A 26,617-nucleotide genomic window follows, 5' to 3' on the forward strand; every position below is an offset into this window, starting at 1 on the left:
AATGTTACTTCCCATTGGAAAATAGAAACTCCTGGTAAATCATATTTAACCACCCTTCAAAAAGAGATTACATGAAGAATATGCCATAAAGATGTCTTGTTTTTCTATGCAAGATACAACCACCAATACTATTCAAAATTTCTCACCCAGTATCTATTTTTCCCTTTCTCTGTAACACTCTGTGCCAAATTTACCATCAAGGAAAAAAGGCTAAGGCTGATGCAACCAATATCACACAGATTGTAAGTTAAAGAATCAGATCAGGAGACACCTGAGTGGCTCAGCAGTTGACCGTCTGCCTTTAGCCCAGGGCATGATCCTGGAGTCCCGGGATCGAGTCCCACATCGGGCTCCCTGCATGGAGCCTGCTTCTCTCTGCCTATGTCTCTACCTCTGTCTGTGTGTCTCTCATGAATAAATAAATAAAATATTTTATTAAAAATAAAAGAATCAGATCAGAAGGCTAGAATTTCAACCTCCAAACCTAGTGTCCTTTGCAGGTTACAGCAGACCATTTCCCTTCCTTCTCCATGATTTAAATTGTCCTTATCAACATCTTCTCCTTTTCCATTACACCATATCTAAAGAGGCCAGAACTATATACACCGATTTTAGATCCAACAATCACCATTTTAGAAAGGACATCATGGTGAACAATACATGTTGCCCATAAAGTATCCATTATCATTTTCCTTACCAACCAACCCAAATCTTTATTCAGGGTAGCACTGTGCCCAGATTTCTCAAGTTTCTTCTTAGCTGCAGCTAGCCATATGACACAGTTCTGGACTAAGAGATAAATATACAGTGCTTATGGGTGGAGCTTTCAGAACACCGTTTTCCTAATTAAAAAGAATGAACTCAGTTGGGAAATGTTTTTTGTTCTTTTCACTTTTCCCTCCTTGGAACACAGTTTTGAGGCTAATGATGCATCAGTCAACTTGTAACCATGAGGTGCAAGCATGAAAATGCCAATCACATTGTAAGAATGGCATGACTGAAGAAAAAGAAGGGCATGGTTTTTAGTTACTACACCAGCCACAGACTGCCTCTCCTGGACACCTTTTGGCCTATCTTCCCTAGTTGGTTGTGCTTTTTTGTTGTTGTTGTTGTTGTTGTTTTTTAATGCAGCCAAATGCTTTCCCAACTGATTTACTTCTTCAAGGAGAATATATGAAAAAGTATGGTTTACACACCTAAAATTTTTGTCTCTAGGAAAGATAAATCTACTAGTAATTCAGCTTTTCAATCCGACCAGGTTACAGGAAACATAAAGTCCACAGAGATGAATTTCCCTTCTCTGTGTGATATAATTACTAAAAATTCAGGCATTTTTGTTTTTCACCAAAACAAATAACATGAACACACCATTTATATATTATATATACATACATTATTATAACATATATTATATACAAAATATATATAATATATACATATATAAAATCTAAGTGAGAGACCCTTGCTAGTAACTCAGGTCTCCTTCTCAAGAGGACAACACAGAATATACAGCCAGTGCTAGATATAAGAAGATCTTATGAAGCACTAAATATTAAAAGATATGGTGAGACACCTCCAACCTCAACACACAATTAAAAAGTAATAACCAGGGGCACTTGAGTGGCTCAGTGGTTGAGCATCTGCCTTTGGCTCAGGTCCTGAACCTGGGTAATCGAGCATTATTCACAATGGATCAAAAAGATGATTGTTTCTCAAGTGAAATATAATTGTTGATAACTCAGCATTCTTCCCAAGAAAATTTAAGAATGAGACACCCTCAAAGATACATGGTACTTCTCTACAGAAAGCAGTGTACCTAACTTTATTCCTTTCAGCAGGTTATGTAAAGAAAATTAGGCACAGAGTTATAAGTTTATCTTTGAAAAACAAATAGCGATTAAGACATCCTTCTTCAGGGGCAGCCCGGGTGGCTCAGCGATTTAGTGCCACCTTCGGCCCAGGGTGTGATCCTGGAGACCGGGGATCGATGGAATCCTGCATCAGGCTCCCTGCATGGAGCCTGTCTCTGTCTCTCTCACTCTGTCTCTCTCTCTGTGTGTGTGTCTCTGTGATTCTCTGTGTGTGTGTGTGTGTGTGTGTGTGTGTGTTTCTCATTGTGTTTCTCATGAATATATTTTAAAAATCTTAAAATCTTAAAAAAAAACTTCGTCCCATATCAGGGTACATGTAGCAGCCAATGTACAATACTGTATTACTGCTTCTCTCCATTACTGCTAGTCACTCAGCTTTCCTCCCGCCAAAATTACATGAAATGCACAATACAGATGTGCATGTTGGGTGGTAGCTAATTACGTGTATCACATGTTGCTTGTCTCCTACAAAGGTGGCAGTCTATGACCCTCAGGCCAGATCTAGCCACTTGTTTGTAAAATGGTTTTATTGGAACAAGTCATGCCCATTCATTTATTTTTGCCTATGGCTGCTTTCACACTACAAAAGTAGAGTCACACTACAAAGGGGTGCCTGCGTGGCTCAGTCAGTTAAGTGTCTGCCTTCAGCTCAGGTCATGATCCCAGGGTCCTGGGATAGAGTCCCAAGTTGGGGCCAGTGGGGGTGGGGGAGTGTTCCTGTTCAGCAGGGAGTCTGCTTCTCCCTCTCCCTTTGCCCCTCCCCCTACTTGTGCTCACTCTCTCGCACTCTCTCTCTCAAATAAGTAAAATCTTAAAAAAAGAAAAAAAAAAAGGCAGAAGCTGTGACAGAGACCGTAAGGCTCACAAAACCTAAAATATTTACTATCTGATCCTTTACAGAAAAAGTTTGTTGATCCCTGCTCTAGTGAAATCCAAGTTTTGGTTTCTCATCTGCACTCTCACCCAGGCTCATGACACACTCACTACACAGAAATATGTGTTGCTTCCTATGAGACATCCTTTTAATGGTACCTTAGTTTTCCTTTTTGTATAGAGAAGCAACACAAAGCTTGATGTATTTAGTAATTATTATTAATTGTCAAACTCAGTATGCATTTTCTCTTCTTTTATTTCCTGTCAAAACTATTCTATTTAGAGATCCAACTCTCTTCTACACAGTCATGGATGTCTTGGAAACAGGTCCTAACCCCAGCTCTGAGAGAGTCTCTTAATTCACTTAAAAGTAATATAGGGATCCCTGGGTGGTGCAGCGGTTTGGCGCCTGCCTTTGGCCCAGGGCGCGATCCTGGAGACCTGGGATCGAATCCCACATCGGGCATCCCGGTGCATGGAGCCTGCTTATCCCTCTGCCTATGTCTCTGCCTCTCTCTCTCTCTCTATCATAAATAAATGAAAATTGAAAAAAAAAATAAAAAAAAAGTAATATAATTCAGAGTGCCTTGATGGCTCCACTAGCAGATATGTGGCTCTTAATCTCACGGTTGTGAGTTTAAGCCCCACACTGGGTGTAGAGATCGCTTAAATAAATAACCGTAAAAGATTTTTAAGAGTAGGGGCACCTGTGGCTCAGTGGTTGAGCATCTGCCTTTGGTTCAGGTCGTGATTCCGGGGTCCTGGTATTGAGTCCTGCAACAGGCTCCCTGCATGGAGCCTGCTTCTCTCCCTCTACCTCTCTCTCTCTGTCCTGAATAAATAAATAAAATCTTTTAAAAAAGAGTAATATAACTCCCCCCACTTATGATTGCCTCAGGAATGAGCATATATTAGTTAGCTTTTGCTTAACTAATCACTCCAAACTCAATGGCCTAAGACAACAAACATTTATTAATTTTTCATAATTCTGCCGGTCTTCTAGGTAGTTTTCCAGTTTATAGCTTTCTTGGTCTCCGCTTAGAGATGAAACCACTACTCAGAAGAGGGCAGAGCAAGGAATTCAAGGTGAAACAGAGCCCAGCTGCTTGCCTGACCTAACTTTGAATATCACCCCACTTTTGGTTATTCCATAACCTGAGCCAAAACATTTCCTTATTGATTAAGTCATTTGGAGTTGGACTTTCCATTTCTCAAAGCTGAAAATATTCTTGAAACTTTCCATTTGCAATAGCATTTGCCTAGGAGATATTAATGTAACACTGTGTTTCCCTGCAGCTGAAGCCAATAAACAACCATGAACTTTGGTCATTCTCATAGTCAAAGCTGTGAATGTCTAGGAACTTTGAATGACTGCGGTACACCAACCCAGATATTCACCCATCTCAGTGAAGATCTTTCCTGACTAATGAATCATGGGAATTGGTTTTTAACTAATCATGTACAGATTTGTGGACTCACCCAGTCCTATCTATGTGCAAGCTTAATTAGCATAACCAGCACAAATTCCTACCATTCCTAACACAGAAAACCCACATTCATAGGACAGTTCCCTCTCCAGCTCACTTGGCTGGAGGCATTCAAGAGAACAAGATGTTCTCTTGCTGTGTCTCTACTTTTGGGGGCTCAGAGACTTTTCTTTCACTGTAGACATTGGCTCAGCCCTGATCCCTGAAGCTGCTGGACATTTGTCAGGAGGTATCCTAAGGTAACTCAGGAAAGCCTAGGATGGCCCAGTGCAGGCCAGGCCACAACAGGTTCCTGAAATGATGGGAGAGTCTGATTTGAGCTCTAAACCCTGATATTGCTGGTGGTTCATGCTGATGTGGTTGGCTAAATGTCCCTCCTTGTCCATCCAATATAAAAAGGAATCAATCCCTGGTACCAGTATTCCAGGATAGAAACACCTCCTACATCATCACTTTCCTGTGCACATACTAAGCTTTCACCACCCCAACAGGTCCCAGACTAGCAGTTCAATATGTGAGTGCCTACCCCTTGCACAGCACCATGGTGAGTCTCCCTCCTACTGATTGTATATCTCGGGAATATCACTGAACCTCTCTGAGGTTCACTTTGCTCTTCTGAAAAAGGGGGTGCTAGGACCATAAACCCCATAGATTGTTGTTGTAGGAAATCATGGGATACGCCATGGCAGGTGTTTACCTGGAACCTGGCTCTGTAGAAAGAGCTCCTAGGGGATCCCTGGGTAGCTAAGTGGTTTAGCACCTGCCTTTGGCCCAGGGCATGATCCTGGAGTCCTGGGATCGAGTCCCACATCAGGCTCCGTGCATGGAGCCTGCTTGTGCCTCTGCCTCTCTCCCTCTCTCCCTCTCTCTCTCTCTCTCTCTCTGTGTGTGTGTCTCATGAATAAATTAAAAAAAAACTTGAAAGAAAGAAAGAAAGAAAGAAAGAAAGAAAGAAAGAAAGAAAGAGAGCTCCTAGACATGTTGTGTGTCTTCATGCTTAGTATAACTCTCTCCCCAATGTGGAAGCTCTTTAACTTATCCTTCACTGGCTGTGGACTTTCTGAGTTTGGAAAAGCATGTGGAAATCAAACTGCTTTCCCTTTTGCAAAGTACTTTTGAGATTCCAGATAGCTGGTGTTTGCCCTTGGTATGCCAGATTAGGGATCTCTGGAGTCAGGCAGGGGAGCCCAAGGCCCACTCAGATACCTGGTTGGGGTACATTCATTTAACAATATATATTAAGCACCTAATAAATGAAGATACTTTTTCTAGATACTAAGATAATTCAATGGATGAAGCAGACACAATCTTTGGGACTCAGTTCCAGTCTGAGTCAGACAATTATTCTAGACATTATAAGTAGTCATATCCACAATACATTAGATGTGACACCCTTGAGGCCTCCTTAGATATAGGTAAATCCTCTCATATTCTGACCATGATGATGGACCACAAGACCAACTAAAACAGGAGGAGACCTCCTGTCTCCACAGAGCAGGGTGGTAGAGTATAGGGCCTATAGCTGGGGAGGGACTAGCAGAGCCCTGGATCTCATGGGTCTTTTGACTTCCATGGGATGGCTGAGGTCTGAGGCCTTTCCCTGCATAAGGAAATAAATAAAAGAGGGACATCTGGGTAGCTCAGCAGTTGAGCGCCTGCCTTTGGCCCAGGATGTGATCCTGGAGTCCCAGGATTGAGTCCCACATCGGGCTCCCTGCATGAAGCCTGCTTCTCCCTCTGCCTGTGTCTCTGCCTCTCTCTCAGTGTCTCTCATGAACAAATAAATAAAATATTTTTTAAAAGGAAATGAATAAAAGAGAGCTATGAATGTGGTTCCACCCCACCTCCACCACCCAGGAGGCAGAGTGCAGGCTGGGCTGAGTCGGTTCCTGAAAGACCCGTCCCTTCCATAGTCCCATCTTGCTCTGACTGCCCCTCTTCATATCCACATTTCCTAACCTCCACAACTGGGGCCCAGAACAGAAAATGTGAGCTGTCCTCTCACAAATCTACCTCAAACCTCAGTCTTGATGTCTATGTGCATGGAGGATGGGGTAGATTCTGGGAAATCTGGGAAAACCAGATGTCCACAGGTTCTCTGTCAGGCCTGTTGAATGACCAAACCTTCCACTGCAAGGACAGCCTCGGAGGAGTTGGAAGTGGGCTGACTCTATCCTCTGGGACCCACACTGATAAAAGGGTGCTGTGGGAGCCTAGTGGGGAGTGACAGGCCAGGCCTCTAACTCTGCCCCACACATGACTCTCCTCAGTGCCCTCCCTCTCATCTTGAGTACTTGGCCTGACCAGAATTTGCAGGATACCTAGCAGTCCCTGCACCATCCATGTTTCAAGCTAAAGTTGACCCCTGTGCATGTCAATTTGCAGAACTAAGACCTGAAGAACCATGCACCACTTATCGAACTTCTAGAGCCGGGATCCCTGGGTGGCGCAGCGGTTTGGCGCCTGCCTTTGGCCCAGGGCGCGATCCTGGGGACCTGGGATCGAATCCCACGTCGGGCTCCCAGTGCATGGAGCCTGCTTCTCCCTCTGCCTGTGTCTCTGCCCCTCTCTCTCTGTGTGACTATCACAAATAAATAAAAATTAAATAAATAAAACATTAAAAAAAAAAAGAACTTCTAGAGCCCACTGAGACAGAAATCACAGGGCAAAGGGGTTTGTGATCTGGAGAGACTACATGGGGTGAGGGTTCATGGGCTGGGTATTCCTTTCAAGGCAGTAGGATCATTCCTGTTTGGGGAAGGGCACATGGAAAGTCAGTTATGTAGGTAAACCTTTCTCTTCATTCTGTTCCAGCACCAGCTCCAGAGCTCCTTCTAGATGTAGAACCAGAAACGGGGCCTACTGTGGAGCTAAAGGCAGCTTGAGATCTGTTTCTACCACGACTCTCAAATGTCAGAGCCGGTGTCACCTCAATCAGCAAGTGCTAACATCTTCTTCAGCATATGTGTAAGGTCCTGAGATGGAGTCAGTTTAAATATCAGCTATAATGGGAATTTTATCTCTAGCTCCAAAAATAGAGACAGAGTCAGCTGCAGTCCCAGAGCTTTCCTGCCCTTGGCATGTGATCAGAAAGAACCAGCTAAGGGGGAAGCCTGACCTCACGGACTTCTCTCCCAAGCTGGTGACAGAGCAGCTGACTCTGATGGATGTAGTGAGCAGCTGGGCTCTCAGGGAGGGGCTGAAACAAGATTTCCTTCTGCCATAATTGCCCCAGACCTGGCTTTCCTTGATCTAGACTCTTATGACTTGGGTCTAAATCTCAGCTCCATCACTTACCAACCATGTGACCTGGGCATTATTCTTAACTCCGAAGCCTTTACTGTCCACCTGCAGACAGGAGAGATGGACACTAATAGGACATACTGTACAGAGTGGCTGTGAAGATTAAATGAGGCAGAAGAGATAGAAAGCTGGGTGGGGTAGGGAAATTGACTGTGTGCAGCCAGGTCCATAGGTCACCCACTCATCTGCCCACCCAGCAGTGTCAGCACTAGGTATCTGAGGTGTACCTAACTATAAGGAAGACAAACAAACGAACCCATGATTGTAGCTGCCACAGTGAAATATGCATCTGAATGGGGGGTAGGACCAGAGAGGTGATCAGGATTGGTGGAGAATGCCCTTTTGGGAGGAACAGACTTGAGCCACCTTCTGGAGCTTGGAGTTTGTGGGGAAGGTCAGGGTACAAATGACTTTCTCCCTTCCCTTCCAGTAATGGGTCCTGGATCATCCTGTAGTGGGTGCCTTCAGGGACTACTCCAACAAGGCTCAGGCTACATCCTCAGCTTCCTGAGCTCCAGCTCTGACTTGTGACCCCTGCCTGGGACACTACGCTGGGGTATTGCAGAGCTGAGTGACATTACTTCCCGCCCCCCCACCCCCGTGCCCAGGATCTGCTTGAGATGGTACCACATCAGTGCCTGGTCTCAAAAGAATAAGCCTAGCGGGATCCCTGGGTGGCGCAGCGGTTTGGCGCCTGCCTTTGGCCCAGGGCGCGATCCTGGAGACCCGGGATCGAATCCCACATCGGGCTCCCGGTGCGTGGAGCCTGCTTCTCCCTCTGCCTGTGTCTCTGCCCCTCTCTCTCTCACTGTGTGTGACTGTCATAAATAAATAAAAAAATATTAAAAAAAAAAAAAGAATAAGCCTAGCAATGAACACCTGGAACCCATAGTCCATGTCACCACAATCCTGGTCATCAGTGTGGCTAACTTCCTGGGCAACCCAAGCATGATGCCCCAAGACAGATCTGTGGTTATAGAGCACTGATAAAGGTGGCCAGGCTATGCTATTGGAGACCTCGCTGAATTGCTTACCCTTTGGGTACTGAATAGGATCTTTTGGGGCTCTCTGGGCATCTAGGAGAGATCATTTAAACTGAGGAGGACTAAAGCTAAGGCAAATAAGACTCCAGCTCCCCACCATACAACTCATTCTCTTCCCACACCCAGGAGTGCCAAATCCTCAAGAACTTCTCCCTCATCCTCCCTGGTCCTTCTACAGAGAGAGGCACACTCACCTGGAAGCTTTTTCCCTGTCTTCTTTGGACAGTGAATTAAGGCACTGTGTAGAGCAGAGCATGGCCTGAGGGGTTCTCCAGGGAGGTGAAGCCTTTGACATGGCCTCAGTTCCAGCCTGGGGGCCAGAGACTCCAGTGGGGATGGAGTAGGCAAGTGCCACTCAACCAGGCCACCAAGACAGCCCATCTCACTCCATCCACAGCTTGGCCCAGGGCACACATAAAGAACTCAATGGACAGGAATCTTATCAGTCATAGGGCTGGAGGTAAGGTGAAGCACCTAGGGTGTGGACTCTGGCAGGGAAGGGCAAGTTTCTCTCCACCGTGGGCCCCTGAAGACCGCCCCTCTTTGAGCCTCTGTCTCCTTATCTAGAAAATAGAGGAATAATGCTTATGAAGCAGACCTCACAGAGTGGAGATAAGGCTGAAGACAGAAAAGAAATGTGTTGAGTTTTTGGCTCTGCTCCACCTGGAGAGGTGAGGGCAATAACAACGATGATAGTAGTATGACACTGGGTCCTCAGAGACTGAAAGATTAGTGGAGCTTTCACATTTTCCAGATGAAGAAACAGGCTGACAGAGGCCAGGCTTCAAGCCCAAGTTCACACACAGAATGAGTATGGGCTGGGGATCCCTGGGTGGCTCAGCAGTTTGGTGCCTGCTTTTGGCCCAGGGTGTGATCCTCGAGTCCCAGGATTGAGTCCCATGTCAGGGTCCTTGCATTGGGCCTGCTTCTCCCTCTGCCAGTGTCCCTGCCTCTCTCTCTGTCTCTCATGAAAAAATGAATGAAATCTTAAAAAAAAAAAAAAAAAAAGAATGAGTATGGGAGTTGTGATTGACCTAGAATCAGAACATTCTGGAGTACAGAGAAGCATTCGTAACTGTGGAGCTCTTATCTCTTGGTTCAGCTATTATTTCTAGGCCCTGACCCCCAAGTATTTATCTCCAGCCCTGATTTCTTCTGCCCTCACATCTGGGCTCTGTAGCATGGTCACATGAATGATTATCATGGATAAAACCACATTTCTCTCCCTCTCCTCCTCTACTAGCTACTTCACACTCCCCTGTGGATGCCCTCTCCTGAGTACCAAGGTCAATGGTTCAGAATCATCCATGATCCATTTTTCTAGATTCAAGGAGTTATCTGGCCATGTTGACTCTAGCCCCAAATGGGTTGAGGGATGATGGGCAGAGGGAAATGTAGAGATAGCAAGCATAGACCCAGTGAGTCTGTGATGGGCATGAGAAAGCCAGTAGCTGAGAAGAAGGGAAGATTATGGAAGATTTCTGAGGGTAGAGGAAATTGGCCATTGTTTCTAAACACAGATGGGGGAAAGATCTGATAGAGGAGATGTTGATGTTTAAGAGAAAAAGGATTGTTGCTAAAAGCCTTAGAAGGATTCAGCAACACACTATTGTACTGGTATCATCAAACGCTCTTTGGTTAGAAAGTTAGAAATACTTCAAGTTACAAATCTTTTATTTTTTTTAAATTTTTATTTATTTATGATAGTCACACAGAGAGAGAGAGAGAGGCAGAGACATAGGCAGAGGGAGAAGCACGCTCCATGCACCAGGAGCCTGACGTGGGATTCGATCCCGGGTCTCCAGGGTGGCACCCTGGGCCAAAGGCAGGCGCCAAACCGCTGCGCCACCCAGGGATCCCTACAAATCTTTTAGAACAGGGGATCCCGGGATGCCTGGGTGGCTCAGCGGTTGAGCGTCTGCCTTCAGCTCGGGGCATGATCCTGGAATCCCGGGATCGAGTCCCACATCAGGCTCCTTGCAGGGAGCCTGCTTCTCCCTCTGCCTCTGTCTCTGCCTTTCTCTGTGTTTCTCATGAATAAATAAATAAAATCTTAAAAAAAAAAAAAAAACAGGGGATCCCTGGGTGGCTCAGCAGTCTAGTGCCTGCCTTTGGCCCAGGGTGTGATCCTGGAGTCCTGGGATCGAGTCCTGTATTGGGCTCCCTGCATGGAGCCTGCTTCTCCCTCTGCCTGTGTCTCTGCCTCTCTCTGTGTGTGTCTCTCATGAATAAATAAATAAAATCTTAAAAAAAAAAATCTTTTAGAACTGTAAGCTATGGAGGTGTGCCTGGCTGGCTTAGGTGGAAGAGCATGTGACTCTTCATCTTAGTGTCATGAGTTTGAGCCCCATGTCAAGTGTAGAGATTACTTAAATAAATAAAACTTTTTTAAATTTTTTTTAAAGATTCAGGCCTGAAGGTAGTTCCTGCCTCCCAGTACTGGAGTACTGGAGCCCGATTTGCAGCTCAGATGGCTGGGCCTTTGTGGCCCTGGAGAAGGGTCTACTAAACAGAAAAGCATTTCTATGAAGGGTTTTGTTGGTTTTTTTTTTTTTTTTTGGTTTTGTTGTTTTTTATTATTTTTTAAAGATTTTATTTATTTATTCATGAGAGACACACACACACACACAGAGAGAGAGGCAGAGACACAGGCAAAGAGAGAAGCCGGCTCCATGCAGGGAGCCCGACATGGGACTCAATCCCAGGTCTCCAGGATCAGGCCCTGGGCTGAAGCCGGCGCTAAACCGCTGAGCCACCTGGGCTGCCCTATTGTTTTTATTTTTAAACAAAATGTATTCTCTGCAGGCCATATTCTAGCTTTTCAGTGCTCACATATCAGAATGGTCTGTTCGAGTCCTCTGAAAAGGGAATACGGGCTTCACTTCAGAGTGTGCTGATTAACTCATACCCCTCCCAGAAGTAGCCATTGGTTTCAAGTGAAGCTACTCCAGGCACAAATAAAAATATAATAATGGGGAGCTGGGTGATGCAGTTGGTTAAGTGGCTGACTCTTGGTTATGGCTCTGGTCTGATCTCAGGGTCGTGGGATCAAGTCCCATGTTGGGTTCCATGCTCTGTGCGTTATCTACTTCAGATTCTCGCTCCCTCTCCCTCTGCCCCTCCCGCTTATGCATGCATGTGCTCTCTCTCTCAAATAAATAGATCTTCAAAATATACACATAATAAACTTTTTAGGGGGAAAATCCATTCCAAAAATATTCCCCAGCCTGTTAAGATCCAAGATTCAATTTGCAATATCTACTCGAGAAGCAGATTTCTTTTCTTTTATACAAACATATGAGAGGGAGAAGCACTACTACATAGAGCAATTAATTCTTTCTCTATATTTCTCTACAGAATCATTTTACTATTACACTGGATTTGATCATTTCTTTCATGTTTATCTATGACTCCCTCCATGCCCTCTAGATGTTGTTAACCCCGGAACAATTACTACTTTGCCTACTGTTCACAGGAAGCAAATGAAAGTGAAGCTACTCCAGGGCACACAAGGAAACATATTTTGAAAACATCTGCTCTATATCGTGGAGAAAATTCTGTAGTAACGTTCCTAAAAATCATAACTGAACATAGAAAGTGCATTTCCATCATGTGTCATTGCCTCCAAATTCCTAAAAAGTGGCAGAACCGAAGTAGCTTCATATAGGTTGTCTCCACTTCTTCCAAGAGGCTGTTAGGTGCCTGGGGTCCTCGGTTGGTTGAGCATCTGACTCTTGATTTCGTCTCAGATCATGATCTCAGAGTTGTGAGATCGAGCCCCAAGTCAGGCTCCCCACTCAGTGGGGATTCTGCTCCTCTCCTTCTCTCTCTCCCTCTATCTCTCCCCTTGAGCTGCATTTCTCTCTCTGTCTTTCTCTCTCAAATATTTTTTTAAAAAGAGCCTGTTTGAAAGATCATTTGACTCTGCATCATTTAAACCTACTGTGATGTTTCTAACAATGCCTCAGCTTGGGCTGTCTTATTGAGAAACTCTTGGTGCAATTTATTCATTTGAATCAGTTAACTCTCATCCCCCAAACCTCGAGACTTGAGGGGACCCTGTGCTGCAGTCAGCAGCACCAACTGTGCCAGCTCTCAGAACAGTACCAGGAACTAGACTTTCCAGCTGCTAAACTCTGAAACTTAAAACCCCTCTTCTTTCTTGCTCTTCACAAACACACACCTCCACATCTCCCCAGCAGGCACCCCTCCAAAACAATATATGACCCATTATTGCTTCAATATTTGGGATGAAAAAAAATATTTGGGATGAAGGAGACCCTTTACTTGCTGTTTTGATTTTCAGAGAAAAATCTGACCAGATTTGCTCTAGCTGTTATATTGCTGAATTGTAGAGAGCAGCCAGATTGCTATTTTCAGTACTGAGTGTATATTGCAGAATCAGAAGACAGTGCCCATCTAAATGGAACACACCTCCAAACTGCCGCTTCAACCACACCACAGACCATCCCCACAACCCATGAAGCAGGCAGCCTCTGGAGGTACCATGTGTGACTCAGCCAGAGGACCCCACAGTCATGAGTCCATTCTTGCACTTCCTTCAGTGTGTGCGGGGGTATCTTCTGGTCTGGTGCTGTGCTCTGTGGCACCCCATACCAATGGACCAGATGCTCCATGGGACTCAGAGAGTAGTGATGCTTGGGGATCTGCAAGCAGAAAAGCAAATTCAGACCCAGAACGTCCATTCCTATGAAAACCATCAACTTGCTGCAAGTGGCTGACTGGTTGGTGTCCTTGGGAATGATGCCTTGGATGTGGCTCAGTATTGGTGTACTGGTGTCCTGCAGGAAGGCTGGGCATTCAGTGAAGAAAACAGCTAAATCAGCCTTAACAAGTTATATTCCATGCTAATGAGCTCCACCCCTCACACTGTGGCCACTCTTATTCATGTGTCAGTTGTGCCAGTACTGGAGGGACCAATGACCAAGACTGACCAGCATCAGCTGTCTTAGTTGTTTAGTTCCTCTTCTGTCCTGGATGCTCTCTGGTGGGCATGAACATGACACAGCAATCTGCATTTTCCCAGTCATCCATCCATATACTTCCACCTTGCACCTCCTCATCCTCAATCTTGCAGGCCTCTCACCAGCCAGCAAAGTCATTCCCCACTGCTATAGGTCAGTATGAAATCTAACCTTGATCCATGTCTCCTTCTACACCAGATGGATGACCAGGCATATTCCCCATTTGGGGGTGTTTTCCTTCACCGCTGTCTTTTTGACCCACTGCTAGGTGAGACTCCAGTGAAGTTGCTGTCAGATTTCAGCTTGCACATCCCCACACAGCCAAACTTGGTCATAGGGAATCTGTCATTTGGCCATAGGTGTGCTGAAATAGTGTTGGTGCAGCGGTGGTGGATGACATGGGTTTCTGGACCACTTTCTCATGCAGCTCATCTGTGCCCTCTGATGTTTGTGTCTGATCTCAGCAGTGCATATGGCACTGGCCCTGCCTGGCCTTTAAGCCTTGGTGGATTTCATAAAACTCAGCTCATGATGAACATTTCCAGTGTGTGGCCATTTGGTTTCCCATGGACCAGTGTTCTGTCTCTACAAGAGCCCAGTAAGAATTCCAGGAGCTTTATAAAGACACATACCCCTCTACTGTGGACAGCACCGCCTTGTTCCAGAACCCCAGGGGCCTGCATTGTGATCCTTGCTCTGGCAAGTGCCACAGCTCCATATGGTATCTTGCCCCACCCCCTCCAAAGTCAGCCATTCTGGCATTTTAGCATAACTTAGCCTGGGCTGGGGATCCCTGGGTGGCTCAGCGGTTTAGCGCCTGCCTTTGGCACAGGGCTTGATCCTGGAGTCCCGGGATGGAGTCCCCAGGATCGAGTCCCCAGGATCGAGTCCCAGGATCGAGTCCCAGGATCGAGTCCCAGGACTGAGTCCCACATCAGGCTCTCAGCATGGAGCCTGCTTCTCCCTCGGCCCGTGTTTCTGCCTCTCTCTCTCTCTCTCTTAAATAAATAAATAAATAAATAAATAAATAAATAAATAAATAAATGTTAAAAAAAAAAAAAAAAAAACTTAGCCTGGGCCATAACTTTCTCCACGCTTCTAGAAGCCATCCCAGTATCGAGGTCACACTATCTCCTGGGACATTTGCCAGGGTGTTAAATCTTGTATTTCAGGAGAGCTGCCCATCTTTATGGTCTGACCATGGGTCAAGTACCCTGAGAATTCAGTCTTACATGTCTTTTCCCATCTGGATCATGCAGCTTTTCTGGGGGAGTTATAGCCCGATGGCTAGGAGAGGAGACAGGTACAGATCTTACAGGAAGTGATGCTGTCTTGCAGAGAAGATGTCTGCATTGTCTCCAAGCAAGGTGATAACAAATGCTTCTTCTTTTTTTCTTTTTTAGCACCCATTGAATTTATTCAGCATAAGCACAGAAGTACTGTCTTCATGCTGTCACACACAGACAATAACACAAACTACTATTCCATATTTTGCCCAAGTGTATATTTTTGAGGCTCATTTATATGTTTTCATATGCCACAGACCACCATTTAAATAATGGATATTTTCAATGCTAATTCCTTTGTTGACTTTCTCAATATCTTCTGTAGCCATCTTCATGACTCTAATACACAGAGCATGCTGTTTTCCTTCTGCCATGATTGCAGCAATCACATCTACTGCAGTAGGGTAAAGCTTGGCTCCAGGAGAAGTTAAGCCTAGACACATGATATTTGCTCTACTGAGTACAAATTTGATGGCTCCTTTATCAACCTACTGGTGTGACAAAATAAAAGGATATTTGTGAAGTAACCTTAGGGCTGGATAAAAAAGGTCCTTCTCTTTGTCTAAAGAATAGTAACTATCCATTCACTGTAAGGATGTCTATATGTTCATGGCACTGCACTGTTTTGACAGGATGAGGCCATGGTTCCTTATCTGGAAATTGCTCTATCAACTGGTTCTTCATAATTGAGGTTTTCAAATGGATGCAGTTGGACACATTTTCTTTTTCATCAAACTTCTTGAACATGTTCCAAAGTGAAGGGCTGGAGATAGTAGGGAAGAGCCTGGAATGGGAAAATCTGAATTAGCAAGGGTCCGGCAGCTCCCCTCGATGAAGTTTTAGAATATAGGTGAGGTTTAGTGGAGTGAGGTCTGGAGCCGACGACCAAGAAAGAATTCTTGAGATGTCTTTGGTGCAAAATGGTGGTTTTATTAAAGCACAGGGGACAGGACCCATGGGCAGGAAGAGCTGCTGCCCCAGGGCCTGTGAGGGGTGGCTGCTTATATACACCTGGCAGTTGGGAGGTGTTTGAGGATAGCGTTCTCTCCAAGGTATTTTGGAAGCAAGGTTTCCAGGACCTTGAGGGGGCTAGCTATTGTTGGGAAAAGGTCACTTATTACTGTCTAATAAAACCTGTGTCATGAGACCCTTCAGATGTATATAGGTAGGCCACGTGCTTGGGGGATGATTGACAACATGAATCTTTGGGGGTAGAGAACAAGGAAATTTCTAAAGAAATTTTTTTTTTATGATAGTCACACAGAGAGAGAGAGAGAGAGGCAGAGACATAGGCAGAGGGAGAAGCAGGCTCCATGCACCGGGAGCCCGACGTGGGGCTCGATCCCGGGTCTCCAGGATCACGCCCTGGGCCAAAGGCAGGCGCCAAACCGCTGCGCCACCCAGGGATCCCTCTAAAGAAATTTTTATATGTTAAAGTAGACTTATAGGATCCTGGGGGTCGGACCAGGATTGCCTTTTGCCCTTAGCAAAGTATTAACATTGAGGCAGTTAAGTTGGTAAAGGAATGTTCCTTTGCCTGTTTCAAGGACTTATCAGTATGCTGCCCCAGGCTTGTGCTTTCTCCTCAGCTAGCTCTGTTCCCCCATCACCTTGACACTGGGAAAGCCGGCAGTGACAGTCGGTCGGAGCTGCTGTCCTTACCTGGAAAGGGAGACAGCCAGCTGCACTTTACAGCTCTAAAGGAAACTGACTACTTCCGCTCCTCTGAATCCAGTGCCCTTTTGCTGGCTTATTTAGGGCAACCAATTTCTCTTACGAACTGGTAGCTCAAAGGGTGGGACTTGAGAAGAAAAAAAGAGCTAGAGCAATCGTTCTAGTTGTAGGAAGAGAAAGGAGAGACAGCATTTGTTCTTAATAGGGATGGGGTGGGGATGCCTGGGTGGCTCAGGGGTTGAGCATCTGCCTTTGGCTCAGGGCATGATCCCGGGGTGCAAGGATCGAGTTCCACATTGGGCTCCATGCGAGCAGCCTGCTCCTCTCCTTCTGCCTATGTCTCTGCCTATCTCTCTGTGTGTGTCTCATGAATAAATAAATAAAATCTTTAAAATTTTTAAAATCTTTAAAAAAAAGATTTTATTTATTTATTCATGACACACACACACACACACACACAGAGGCAGAGACACAGGCAGAGGGAGAAGCAGGCTCCATGCAGGGAGCCTGATGCGGGACTCGATCCCGGGACTCCAGGATCACACCCTGGGCCAAAGGCAGGTGCTAAACCACTGAGCCACCCAGGGATCCCCAAATAAATAAAATCTTAAAAAAAAATAGAGATGGGGTGGGCCATTTCCACAGGCTCAGAGGAATCCCGTTGAAAGTTTGGGGGTGTCCACCTGAAGTCCCTATAGCAAGTTTTAGGGTCTCTCTCTTTCACACACACACACACACACACACACACACAGACCGCATAGCCTAACAGATCTCCTAGGGGTGGCTTATTACCCTTACGTAGAATTTGGCCACTCTAATTCGTCCTGGGTCTGGGTCTCAGCTTTCTTGCTACACAAAGCATCTCTGGTTGCTTCAGTGGTAACTAGCAATTACCATCTCATCACCTGTGAGAGTTTTTTTTTTTTTTTTAATTTTTTTTTTTATTTATGATAGTCACACAGAGAGAGAGAGAGAGAGAGGCAGAGACACAGGCAGAGGGAGAAGCAGGCTCCATGCACCGGGAGCCCGACGTGGGATTCGATCCCGGGTCTCCAGGATCGCGCCCTGGGCCAAAGGCAGGCGCCAAACCGCTGCGCCACCCAGGGATCCCACCTGTGAGAGTTTTAATGCTTAGACTGCCAGCTGTATCTGGTGCATGAGTGCTCCACCTATTCCATGAAGAGGTTCTCATTGCCAGCCAAGCAGGGAACAAGCTAGTTCCAAAATCCCTCTCTAAATTGCCTTCCTTCCCACTCCCATCTGTCTTGAGTTAGTTTCTCCAGAAACAGATGTTGAGATTGATTTTGGCAAGCCGTATATGAATTAACTATCGTCCTCAGTGGTAGGGAAGGGTGAAAGGAGGATTGATTAGAGGCTGAAGGTGAACTGTGGTGCAGCCTGTGGAAGTCTCTGAGTCATCTATGGCCATCGCAGTTGACAATTTTTGCAACTGGGCCTTTATTGCACAGCACTTTTCCTTTGGCTTCAGCAGTCCCAAGAAGGGCCTATCTATGGGTGAAGCTGCCCTGTAGGCAGAAGCTGACCTCTTAGAAGGCCCGTAGCAAAGTCTATAATATTATAATAATATATAATCAGAGTGCCTGGGTGGCTCATTTGATTAAGCATCCCACTCTTAGGCTCAGATCATGATCTCAGGGTCATGGGATCGAGCCTCACATTAGGCTCTGAGCTGGGTGTGGAGCCTATCTAAGAATCTTTCTCCCTTTGCCCTTCTTCCCCCCTTGTGTACTTGAGCTCTCTTTCTCTCTCGCTCTCTCTCAAAAATATATATGTATATAATTGCTCTACAAAATGAGATTAATAACATAACTATAATCCATATATAAAATTGTATATTGTAAAACAATATATAACCATTCTTTAAAATATTTTCTCACTGGGACGCCTAGGTGGCTCAGTGGTTGAATGTCTGCCTTTGGCTCAAGGCGTGATCCTGAGGTCCTGGGATCAAGTCCCACATCGGGCTCCCTGCTTGGAGCCTGCTTCTCCCTCTGCCTGTGTCTCTGCCTCTCTGTGTGTGTCTCATGAATAAATGAATAAAAATCTTTTTAAAAATAATAAATAAAAAAATTAAAAATAAAAATAATAAATAAATAAAATATTTTCTCACCAAAAACAGCTATCTCAGGGACTGAGAAGGTAGAAGACTGTGGCAGACATAGAAATATATAATCACTTTACAAAATCTTTTGGTAGACTGATTTAGTTTGTGACATCCTTGATATGATGCCTAGGAAAACTAAAGAAATCAGGTGAACCTAGAACTTTGAAGATCTCTGAGGGTAATCCATGCCTGATGTAAGTTGAGAGAACTGCTTGGAGGGCATCTGGCTAGGGCTGATCTCTAGATCCCCTATAACTTGGTCAAGAATGAATTTAGGGTCCCAGATGCCCAAACAGAAGCCCAGAGAGCCAGGGGTGAGCCCTCCTAGCCAACTCGCTTTCTTCTTTGGCCACATTGCAGAGGCCCTAACCCACCCAGACTTTATTTCCTTATGTACGCTAGTATGAACAAATGTTAACAACTTCTCCAAAGGCAAGAAAGTATGGGTGCTGCACGAGAATTGGCACCTACCAAATAGTGACACACATCTCAAAGCTATATATATCTATATATATCTATATATATCTATATATATAGCTATATATAGCTATATATGAATATATATATATCTATATATGAATATCTATATATGAATATATAGAGATAGATAGGCCCTAATTGTAAACTTTAATGAATGTAAAGTTTGGGAAAATAGAAATTAATGTTAAAGCTCTTTAGCCTTTAGCTTTTATTCTTACCAGTGTCTGCATTGAACAATTTATCAGTCAATCTAAGTATATTTGGCTCTAAAATCATAAAATTGGCTTTTAAATTTTAAATACTACAGTTTTCTACTTTACCAAACCAGTAACTTTTAAACCTAAGTTCAAATCATCCAATGACTTATTCTTTTTTTTTTTTTTTAAGATTTTATTTATTTATTCATAGAGATGCAGAGAGAGAGAGAGAGGCAGAGACACAGGCAGAGGGAGAGGCAGGCTCCATGCAGGGAGCCTGACGTGGGACTCGATCCCAGGTCTCCAGGATCATGCCCTGGGCTGCAGGTGGCACTAAACCGCTGCGCCACCAGGGCTGCCCCCAATGACTTATTCTTAACCAAAGCAGACATTTGTCTCCATCTTCAGAGACACTGTCAGAATATTCCCCAGAGTACAGGGAGGAGTGTCCTGGAACATAGTCAGTCCTTCCCCTGTTGCCAAGCAGTGAGAGTGTTTATTTCTAAATGGTAACATTGAGAGAGCTTGGTGGACTGGTCCAGCTGCTCTGAATACAGAAACAATTTGTAGACCAACAAAATTATGTGGTAGTTGGAGGCCGCACTTGAAAACAGTCCTAAATCCCAGTAGACCTAAGCAATCCCCCTGCCCCACTGCTTTCACCTACCAGAATCTTAGACCCATAGGACACCAGAAGGGACTGGACCATCCAGACCACTTGTCACCTCCCACCCTTCCCCACTCCCCTCAACCTGACAGGCACAGACAAGTCAAGTTACTTGCATTGGTTTAGGTACTCTTAGTCGCCTGGAACTCAGCCCAGAAGTTGTGATTTAATTCATCACTTGTATGCAGCCAGACATTAAAATTATTTTAAGTGACTTTAATGTGCAAAAAAGTTTGAGAACCACTGCTCCACACCGGAGCTTTGCCAGTTTTCCTCCAAATCTGATTTTAGCAGATAAAGGTGTTGAAGAAGATAAACACAGAAGATAATGGAATGTGAAGGGCACTTTACTTCTGGGTGCAAGGTCATGAACAGGCTATGTGATGACACCAGTCAGCTGATCTCTCTGGGTTCAGTTTCCTCATACATAACATTAAATGGGCTCATTCAGTGTCAGAGATCTGCTTCACTGTCAAGTTATGGGCTTGACCCTGAAGCTTAAAGCCCTCAGATGATTGCTATCACCTGCTCCAAGTCTCTCCCTGTAAAGTAGGGTTCAGCTGGCTTGTCCCAGAGGGCATTTGAAAAATCTCTGCTCAAAAATACTTTCCCGGGCTGAGTGAAGTAAGTCAGTCGGAGAAGGACAAACATTATATGTTCTCATTCATTTGGGGAATATAAATAATAGTGAAAGGGAAAATAAGGGAAGGGAGAAGAAATGTGTGGGAAATATCAGAAAGGGAGACAGAACATAAAGACTGCTAACTCTGGGAAACGAACTAGGGGTGGTAGAAGGGGAGGAGGGCGGGGGGTGGGAGTGAATGGGTGACGGGCACTGGGTGTTATTCTGTATGTTAGTAAATTGAACACCAATAAAAAAAAAAAAAAAAAAAAAAAAAAAAAAAATACTTTCCCGGGACGCCTGGGTGGCTCAGCAGTTGAGCATCTGCCTTTAGCCCAGGGAGTGATCCCAGGATCTGGGATCGAGTCCCACATTGGGTTTCTTGTAGGGAGCCTGCTCCTCTCTCTCTCTCTCTCTCTCTCTCTCATGAATAAATAAATAAAATCTTTTTAAAAAATACTTTCCCACACACCTTTTCTAGTGCACAAACCTGGGGTTAATGAGGCAGAAGAGTCTCAGAAGCCTACGTGGCTTCTGAGGGCGTTAACAAGGACAAGAAAAGCCTGGACTAGGGAAAGTCACTTATGGGAAGAGAGGTCAGTAACAGTAACAGAGATGCCACTATATGGGCTCAGTGAGTGGGAGAAAAGATGAGACTGAGCTTCCTGAGGGTGGTGACAGACTAAGCTGATAGAGGCTTTGTCCCTGGGATGTTTCTTTTCAATTCATCTGTAGTTCTACCTCTATCCATGAAATATCTTGTGACAAACAGGTCAATAGGACCTTTGTCTTTCTCCTGAATTGAAAACTTGTTTCCAATAGATAGGAAGGTGTCTCCACTTGGATCAAGTACAGAATCTAAGTGCATCTGGAAGGTGCTCGAGGCTCTGAGCTATGGTCATCTTCCCATGTTTCTGTGATGATTGCACCATGTCAGGGACTGATGGGAAAATCAGTTTCTTTCCAACATTTGTATGAATGTGTACAGTAAGGGACAGTAGGGAGTCAGTTTTGCTTTTTTATTTTTCTGATTTTAATTTTGTTTTCTTAGAATACAGTTGAATATTTGATAAAACTCTAAAAAATAAATACTTCTCTTCATCCTTGTTCCAAACCACCCATTTTTGCCCCTTTATAAGTAATCTTTGTTCCGAAACTGGAAGTAATCTACAGGAAGTATTGTTTCCTTAATTTGGGAAGTATATTGAAAAGGAATATAATAGGTAGAGTAAAATTTAGAAAATTGTGGCCAGGGGCCACTGGGTGGCTCAATTAAGCATCTGACTCTTTGGTTTCAATTCAGGTCATGGTCTCAGGACTGTGAGAAGGAGCCCTGCATCAGGCTCTGAGCTGGGTGTGGAGACTGCTTAAGATTCTCTCTCATCCTCTCACCCTCCCCTCGCAGCCTCCTCACCCTAAAATAATTTTTATCCAGTTTTGAAGAATTGGAAAGACTTGAATTCATTGAAAAATGCTTCTGTTACTCTGTGAGCAGAGAGAGGGGATGAAGTTATAGGAGAAACAATGCCAGTGGAAGCTGTGAGGTCAGAGAAAATAGGAGTGAGACACCTCATCTTACGGGAAGAGCCAGGCTAGGACTGTCCTTCAGTACAGGGGTCCTGGGAGTCTTTGGACTATGAAGCTAAACCTGCCTGTCCTTGTATCTGGTAATGTAATGTACACCTGATTTGTGTTGAGAGGATGCAGGCCACACCTACTGACCCTAAGTTCCACATAAAGCCTGTTTTGTCATACAAAATGCTGGACACTGCATCAAAAGGCTCTGACATTTTAATGAATAATGTACCTGGAGCTTCAATTTATTGCCGTTTTACTAATAGCTCATTTAATCACTTAACAAACCCAAGAGGTTATTAAACCATTTCACATGCAAGAATTGTGAGGTTCATAATTAAAGCAGGGATTGACACTGGTAAGGATGATATAAGGATTTCTTTTTATTACAATCTGAAAAGATTGTAGTCCTATATCTGAGTAACAGCACACATCCTGCCTGATGGTCCCATTATCTCTGGTTCTTAGCCATCTTGGCCCACTTTACCAGGTAGTAACACACAGTCTGTGTTCATATGGAGAGAGAGAAATTAACTATGAGCTATCACCTGATGGCAGGCTCCATTGAAGTCACAGGATGGGCCCACATCCAGAGCAGATCCTAACAGATGCTGACCTAAGAAATGTCATCATCATACAAGCCTGAAGGAACATCCTGCCCTTTTACCACTAAAAAAAATCTGAAAAACCATAAACATAAACATAATTTAAATTTTGTATTTTTTTTATGGTGAATAGTCATCATCTTCCCCAACAGCTTTCTGAAGCCAATAGTCCTGGTTATATTAAAAAAATCATGGGGCACCTGGGTGGCCAGTGGTTGAGCATCTGCCTTTGGCTCAGGTCATGATCCCGGGGTCCTGGATCAAGGTAGAGAGCCTGCTTCTCCCTCTGCCTATGTCTCTGCTTCTCTCTGTGTGTCTCTCATGAATAAATAAATAAAAGTCTTTTTAAAAACCACAGTTTTATCAATGCTCTCCTTTTCAAAAACTGTGTTCATTTTCTCTCTGTGAAACAGGGCTGTCTGCAAAGCCTTGAACCACAGTGTAACTTTGGCTTACCAAAACAGCAGCTGAAAAGGAGAGAATAATCATTTTTTTAAGTTTTTTTTTTTTATTTTTAGGTAATCTCTACACACAGCATGGGACTTGAATTCATAACCCCGATTATCAAGTTTCATACTCCACTCACTGAGCCAGCCAGGTGCTCCTCTGAACTTCTTACTGAAGGAAACCAAAGTCCTAAACTGATGCATGTGAAAAATTATGTTGGGTTTAAAAGGAAAGCCCTCAAGACTTAAATCTTAGACGTTTTTAAAGTGAAGATTAAGAATGCATGCTTGCTAAATAGGATTCTGTTCAATGAACAGAATTTTCAATATGAAATTTGAGTTTCCCGATATTAAACATAGTTACATATTTCATTTATATAGTACCTCCTAAAAAGAAAAAAAATTACTACTTATACAATACATGGCTTATTGCTAATGCCCAGCAATTCATAGACTGTTGAAGCTGGAACAAATCTTAGACACTCTTTGGATTCAGAGATGATCAACATTTTTCGCCACCTCATTTCAAAATGAAATATTCTGCAGGACTCTAATATTTAAAACCTACCATGATTTTTCCATAGAATATTGCCATTTTCTTAAGTGATACTTAAGTGCACAAAAATGATGTTGGGGGGAGAGCGCCTGGGTGGCTCAGCGGTTGAGCATCTGCCTTTGGCTCAGGGAGTGATCCCAGGATCCAGGATCCAGTCCCACATCGGCCTCTCTGCGGGGAGCCTGCTTTGCCCCCTGCCTGTGTCTCTGCCTCTCTCTCTTTGGGTCTCTCAGGAATAAATAAATAAATCTTAAAAAAAAAAAAAAAAGAAGGAAAATTCTCTTTTGGAAAAAAAGATCTGGGGGAACAGAACAAGAAAAGCAAGCAGTTTGTTTTCAATAAGTATATTTGAGCTCTGCTTTTTTCCTAAAGTACAGGTATTTGGCAATAGAATTTTTTCATCAACAAAGATACTTTTGCCATTTAAGATAAAAATGTGGGCAGCCTGGGTAACTCAACAGTTTGGCACCGCCATCAGCCCAGGGCCTGATCCTGTAGAACGAGGATTGAGTCCCACGTCGGGCTCCCTACATGGAGCCTGCTTCTCCCTCTGCCTGTCTCTCTCTCTCATGAATAATAATAATTTTTTTAAAAAGATAAAAATGTTACATCTTAAGCCCAAACAAGGAAAAAATGGGAGCCCTGCAATTTGCACCATTAGCATTGCCCCTAAAATATCACATTAGAACAGACAAACAAGATATAAAAGGCAAAAGAGTTCTCACCAGCTGTTCCAATAGGAAATATGTCTTCTCTGTATGAAGTATGAAGCCAGTGATTATACACAAATTGTTTTTTTTTCCACCACTGTCCTTAGTTGAGAACAACCATGGGTTCATATGAAATTATTAGGCTCATTATGTCTGTCACACACAGGCACACTTAAACAAAGGAAAGAAAATACACTTATACTATCACTTTCAAACTATTAAACTATTATTAAAAACAAGAACCCGGGGCAGCCCCAGTGGCTTAGCGGTTTAGTGCTGCCTTCAGCCCGGGGTGTGATCCTGGAGACCCGGGATCGAGTCCTGCGTTGGGCTCCGTGTGTGGAGCCTGCTTCTCCCTCTGCCTGTGTCTCTGCCTCTGTGTGTGTGTGTGTGTGTGTGTGTGTCTCATGAATGAATAAATAAAATCTTAAAAAAACAATACAAGAAGCCATCCAGAGCCCTAACAAGATCCAGGTGCTCACATATACACAGGCCAGTTTTACTGAAGACAGTGCCCAGCCAGTGGAGGAGCTGCCAGCACTGCAGGACACCTGTCACCTTCCCAGAGCTCACTGATCAGCAGCACCAGGCACTGTAGATCTCTCCACCTGCTCAGTAGTAAGTTGGCTGGTATTTCTGTACTTGATAATTGGCAAAGTTTAACATCATCATCATTTTTTTTCAACATCATCATCGATTCTTCACTTAAAACACCATGAAAGCCATGCAAATGTTGTTTAAAAAAAGAAAAGGTTTTGTGAATCCCTGAAACTACCCAATGCATTTTTGAGAGTTACATGAATCTGGGTGGTTGAAGTAAGATAGAAAGAAGTTGTACAAAGCTATATTCAAATTAAAATCATTTGCTTTCAGCACCTTGTGCCAAAATTCTGTAAACACTCATCTTCTTTCACAGAGTGTATACACCTGAGAGACAGAGTTCCACGTTAAGATTCAAAATGTGCTAAGAGATCGTGTGAAGTTTAGGAAGCTACTCAACCCTTCTTAGCCTCAGTTTCCTCACCTGCAAAATGGGGACCACAGGCCTCCTTCACAGAGATGTTAGATATGTAAAAATGCCAGCCAGTGTCCATGTTATCAGCAGAATATATTTCAAAATAGATGAAAAAAAAAATCAATGAGACCAAAGAAGAGATGCTCAGCTTTGTAAGTGACCGCATGAGAATGAGGAGCTAAAAGTAACTAGGATTCTTCACAGCTCCATTGGAGAGGACAAACGTGAGAGATACAAGTAGGTAGCTATTCTATTTATTGCACATATTGATTTATGTAATGAGGGTGGAATCCCTAAAAACACTGCAAGATACAGAAACAACCAAATGGCTCCTAGGAAACAAAAAAGCAATCAGTGCAGCAGATAAGAATGGGACTGGGATACCCAAAGTGTCAGAGCCACAAAATCTAAACAGAAGATGCTGAACAGGGCAGCCCGGGTGGCTCAGCGGTTTAGCGCCGGCTTCAGCCCGGGGCGTGATTCTGGAAACCCGGGATCGAGTCCCACGTTGGGCTCCCTGCATGGAGCCTGCTTCTCCCTCTGCCTGTGTCTCTGCCTCTCTCTCTCTCTCTCTCTGTGTGTGTGTGTCTCTCTCATGAATAAATAAATAAAATCGTTTAAAAAAAAAAAAAGAAGAAGAAGATGCTGAACCACGGTGAGCACCCAGCGCCCAGCACATCCTTGGAGTTGTAGTTCTGCCGCCCTGTAAGCCCCAGGCTGGGAACGACTAAGAGACTACAGTTCCCAGCATGCCCGGGAGATAAGCCCCGCCCCTAGCCCCGCCCCCGAGCACCCGGGGCGGAGCGCCGACGTCCTCGGAGCCCCGCTCCCAGAAACACCGCCCAGCCGGCCCCTGACCTCCTGGCTGGCGCTGTAATCGTAAGAGTGCATCTTCACGAATTGCCCATGGCGCGACTTGTGGCCAAAGCCGGGTTTCTATTCGAGCAAGTGCCGCAGCGCACATCTGACAGCCTGCGGCGAGCGGGCCTTGGATACAGCCGGGCCTCGGGGCTCAGCACGCCCCGCCCTTCCCACCGCCTCGCTCCCCGCCTCTTCTCGCCGAGGCCTCCGAGCCACGCCCCCTCGGGCATGCGCAG

General features: G+C 44.5%; 1 pseudogene across 1 annotated transcript; it reads right to left on the reverse strand.

Moving 5' to 3' along the window:
* Positions 1–10,995: 10,995 nt before the first annotated feature.
* LOC144290230 (malignant T-cell-amplified sequence 1 pseudogene) lies at positions 10,996–26,615 on the reverse strand (annotated as a pseudogene). Its single transcript, XR_013358010.1, has 3 exons — positions 26,379–26,615; positions 24,521–24,676; positions 10,996–15,632 (listed from the first exon to the last, which is right to left on the reverse strand). The product of XR_013358010.1 is annotated as a malignant T-cell-amplified sequence 1 pseudogene (transcript).
* Positions 26,616–26,617: the final 2 nt, after the last annotated feature.

The sequence above is a fragment of the Canis aureus genome, chromosome 19 (assembly GCF_053574225.1).
Source record: "Canis aureus isolate CA01 chromosome 19, VMU_Caureus_v.1.0, whole genome shotgun sequence".
NCBI classification, from domain to species: domain Eukaryota; kingdom Metazoa; phylum Chordata; class Mammalia; order Carnivora; family Canidae; genus Canis; species Canis aureus.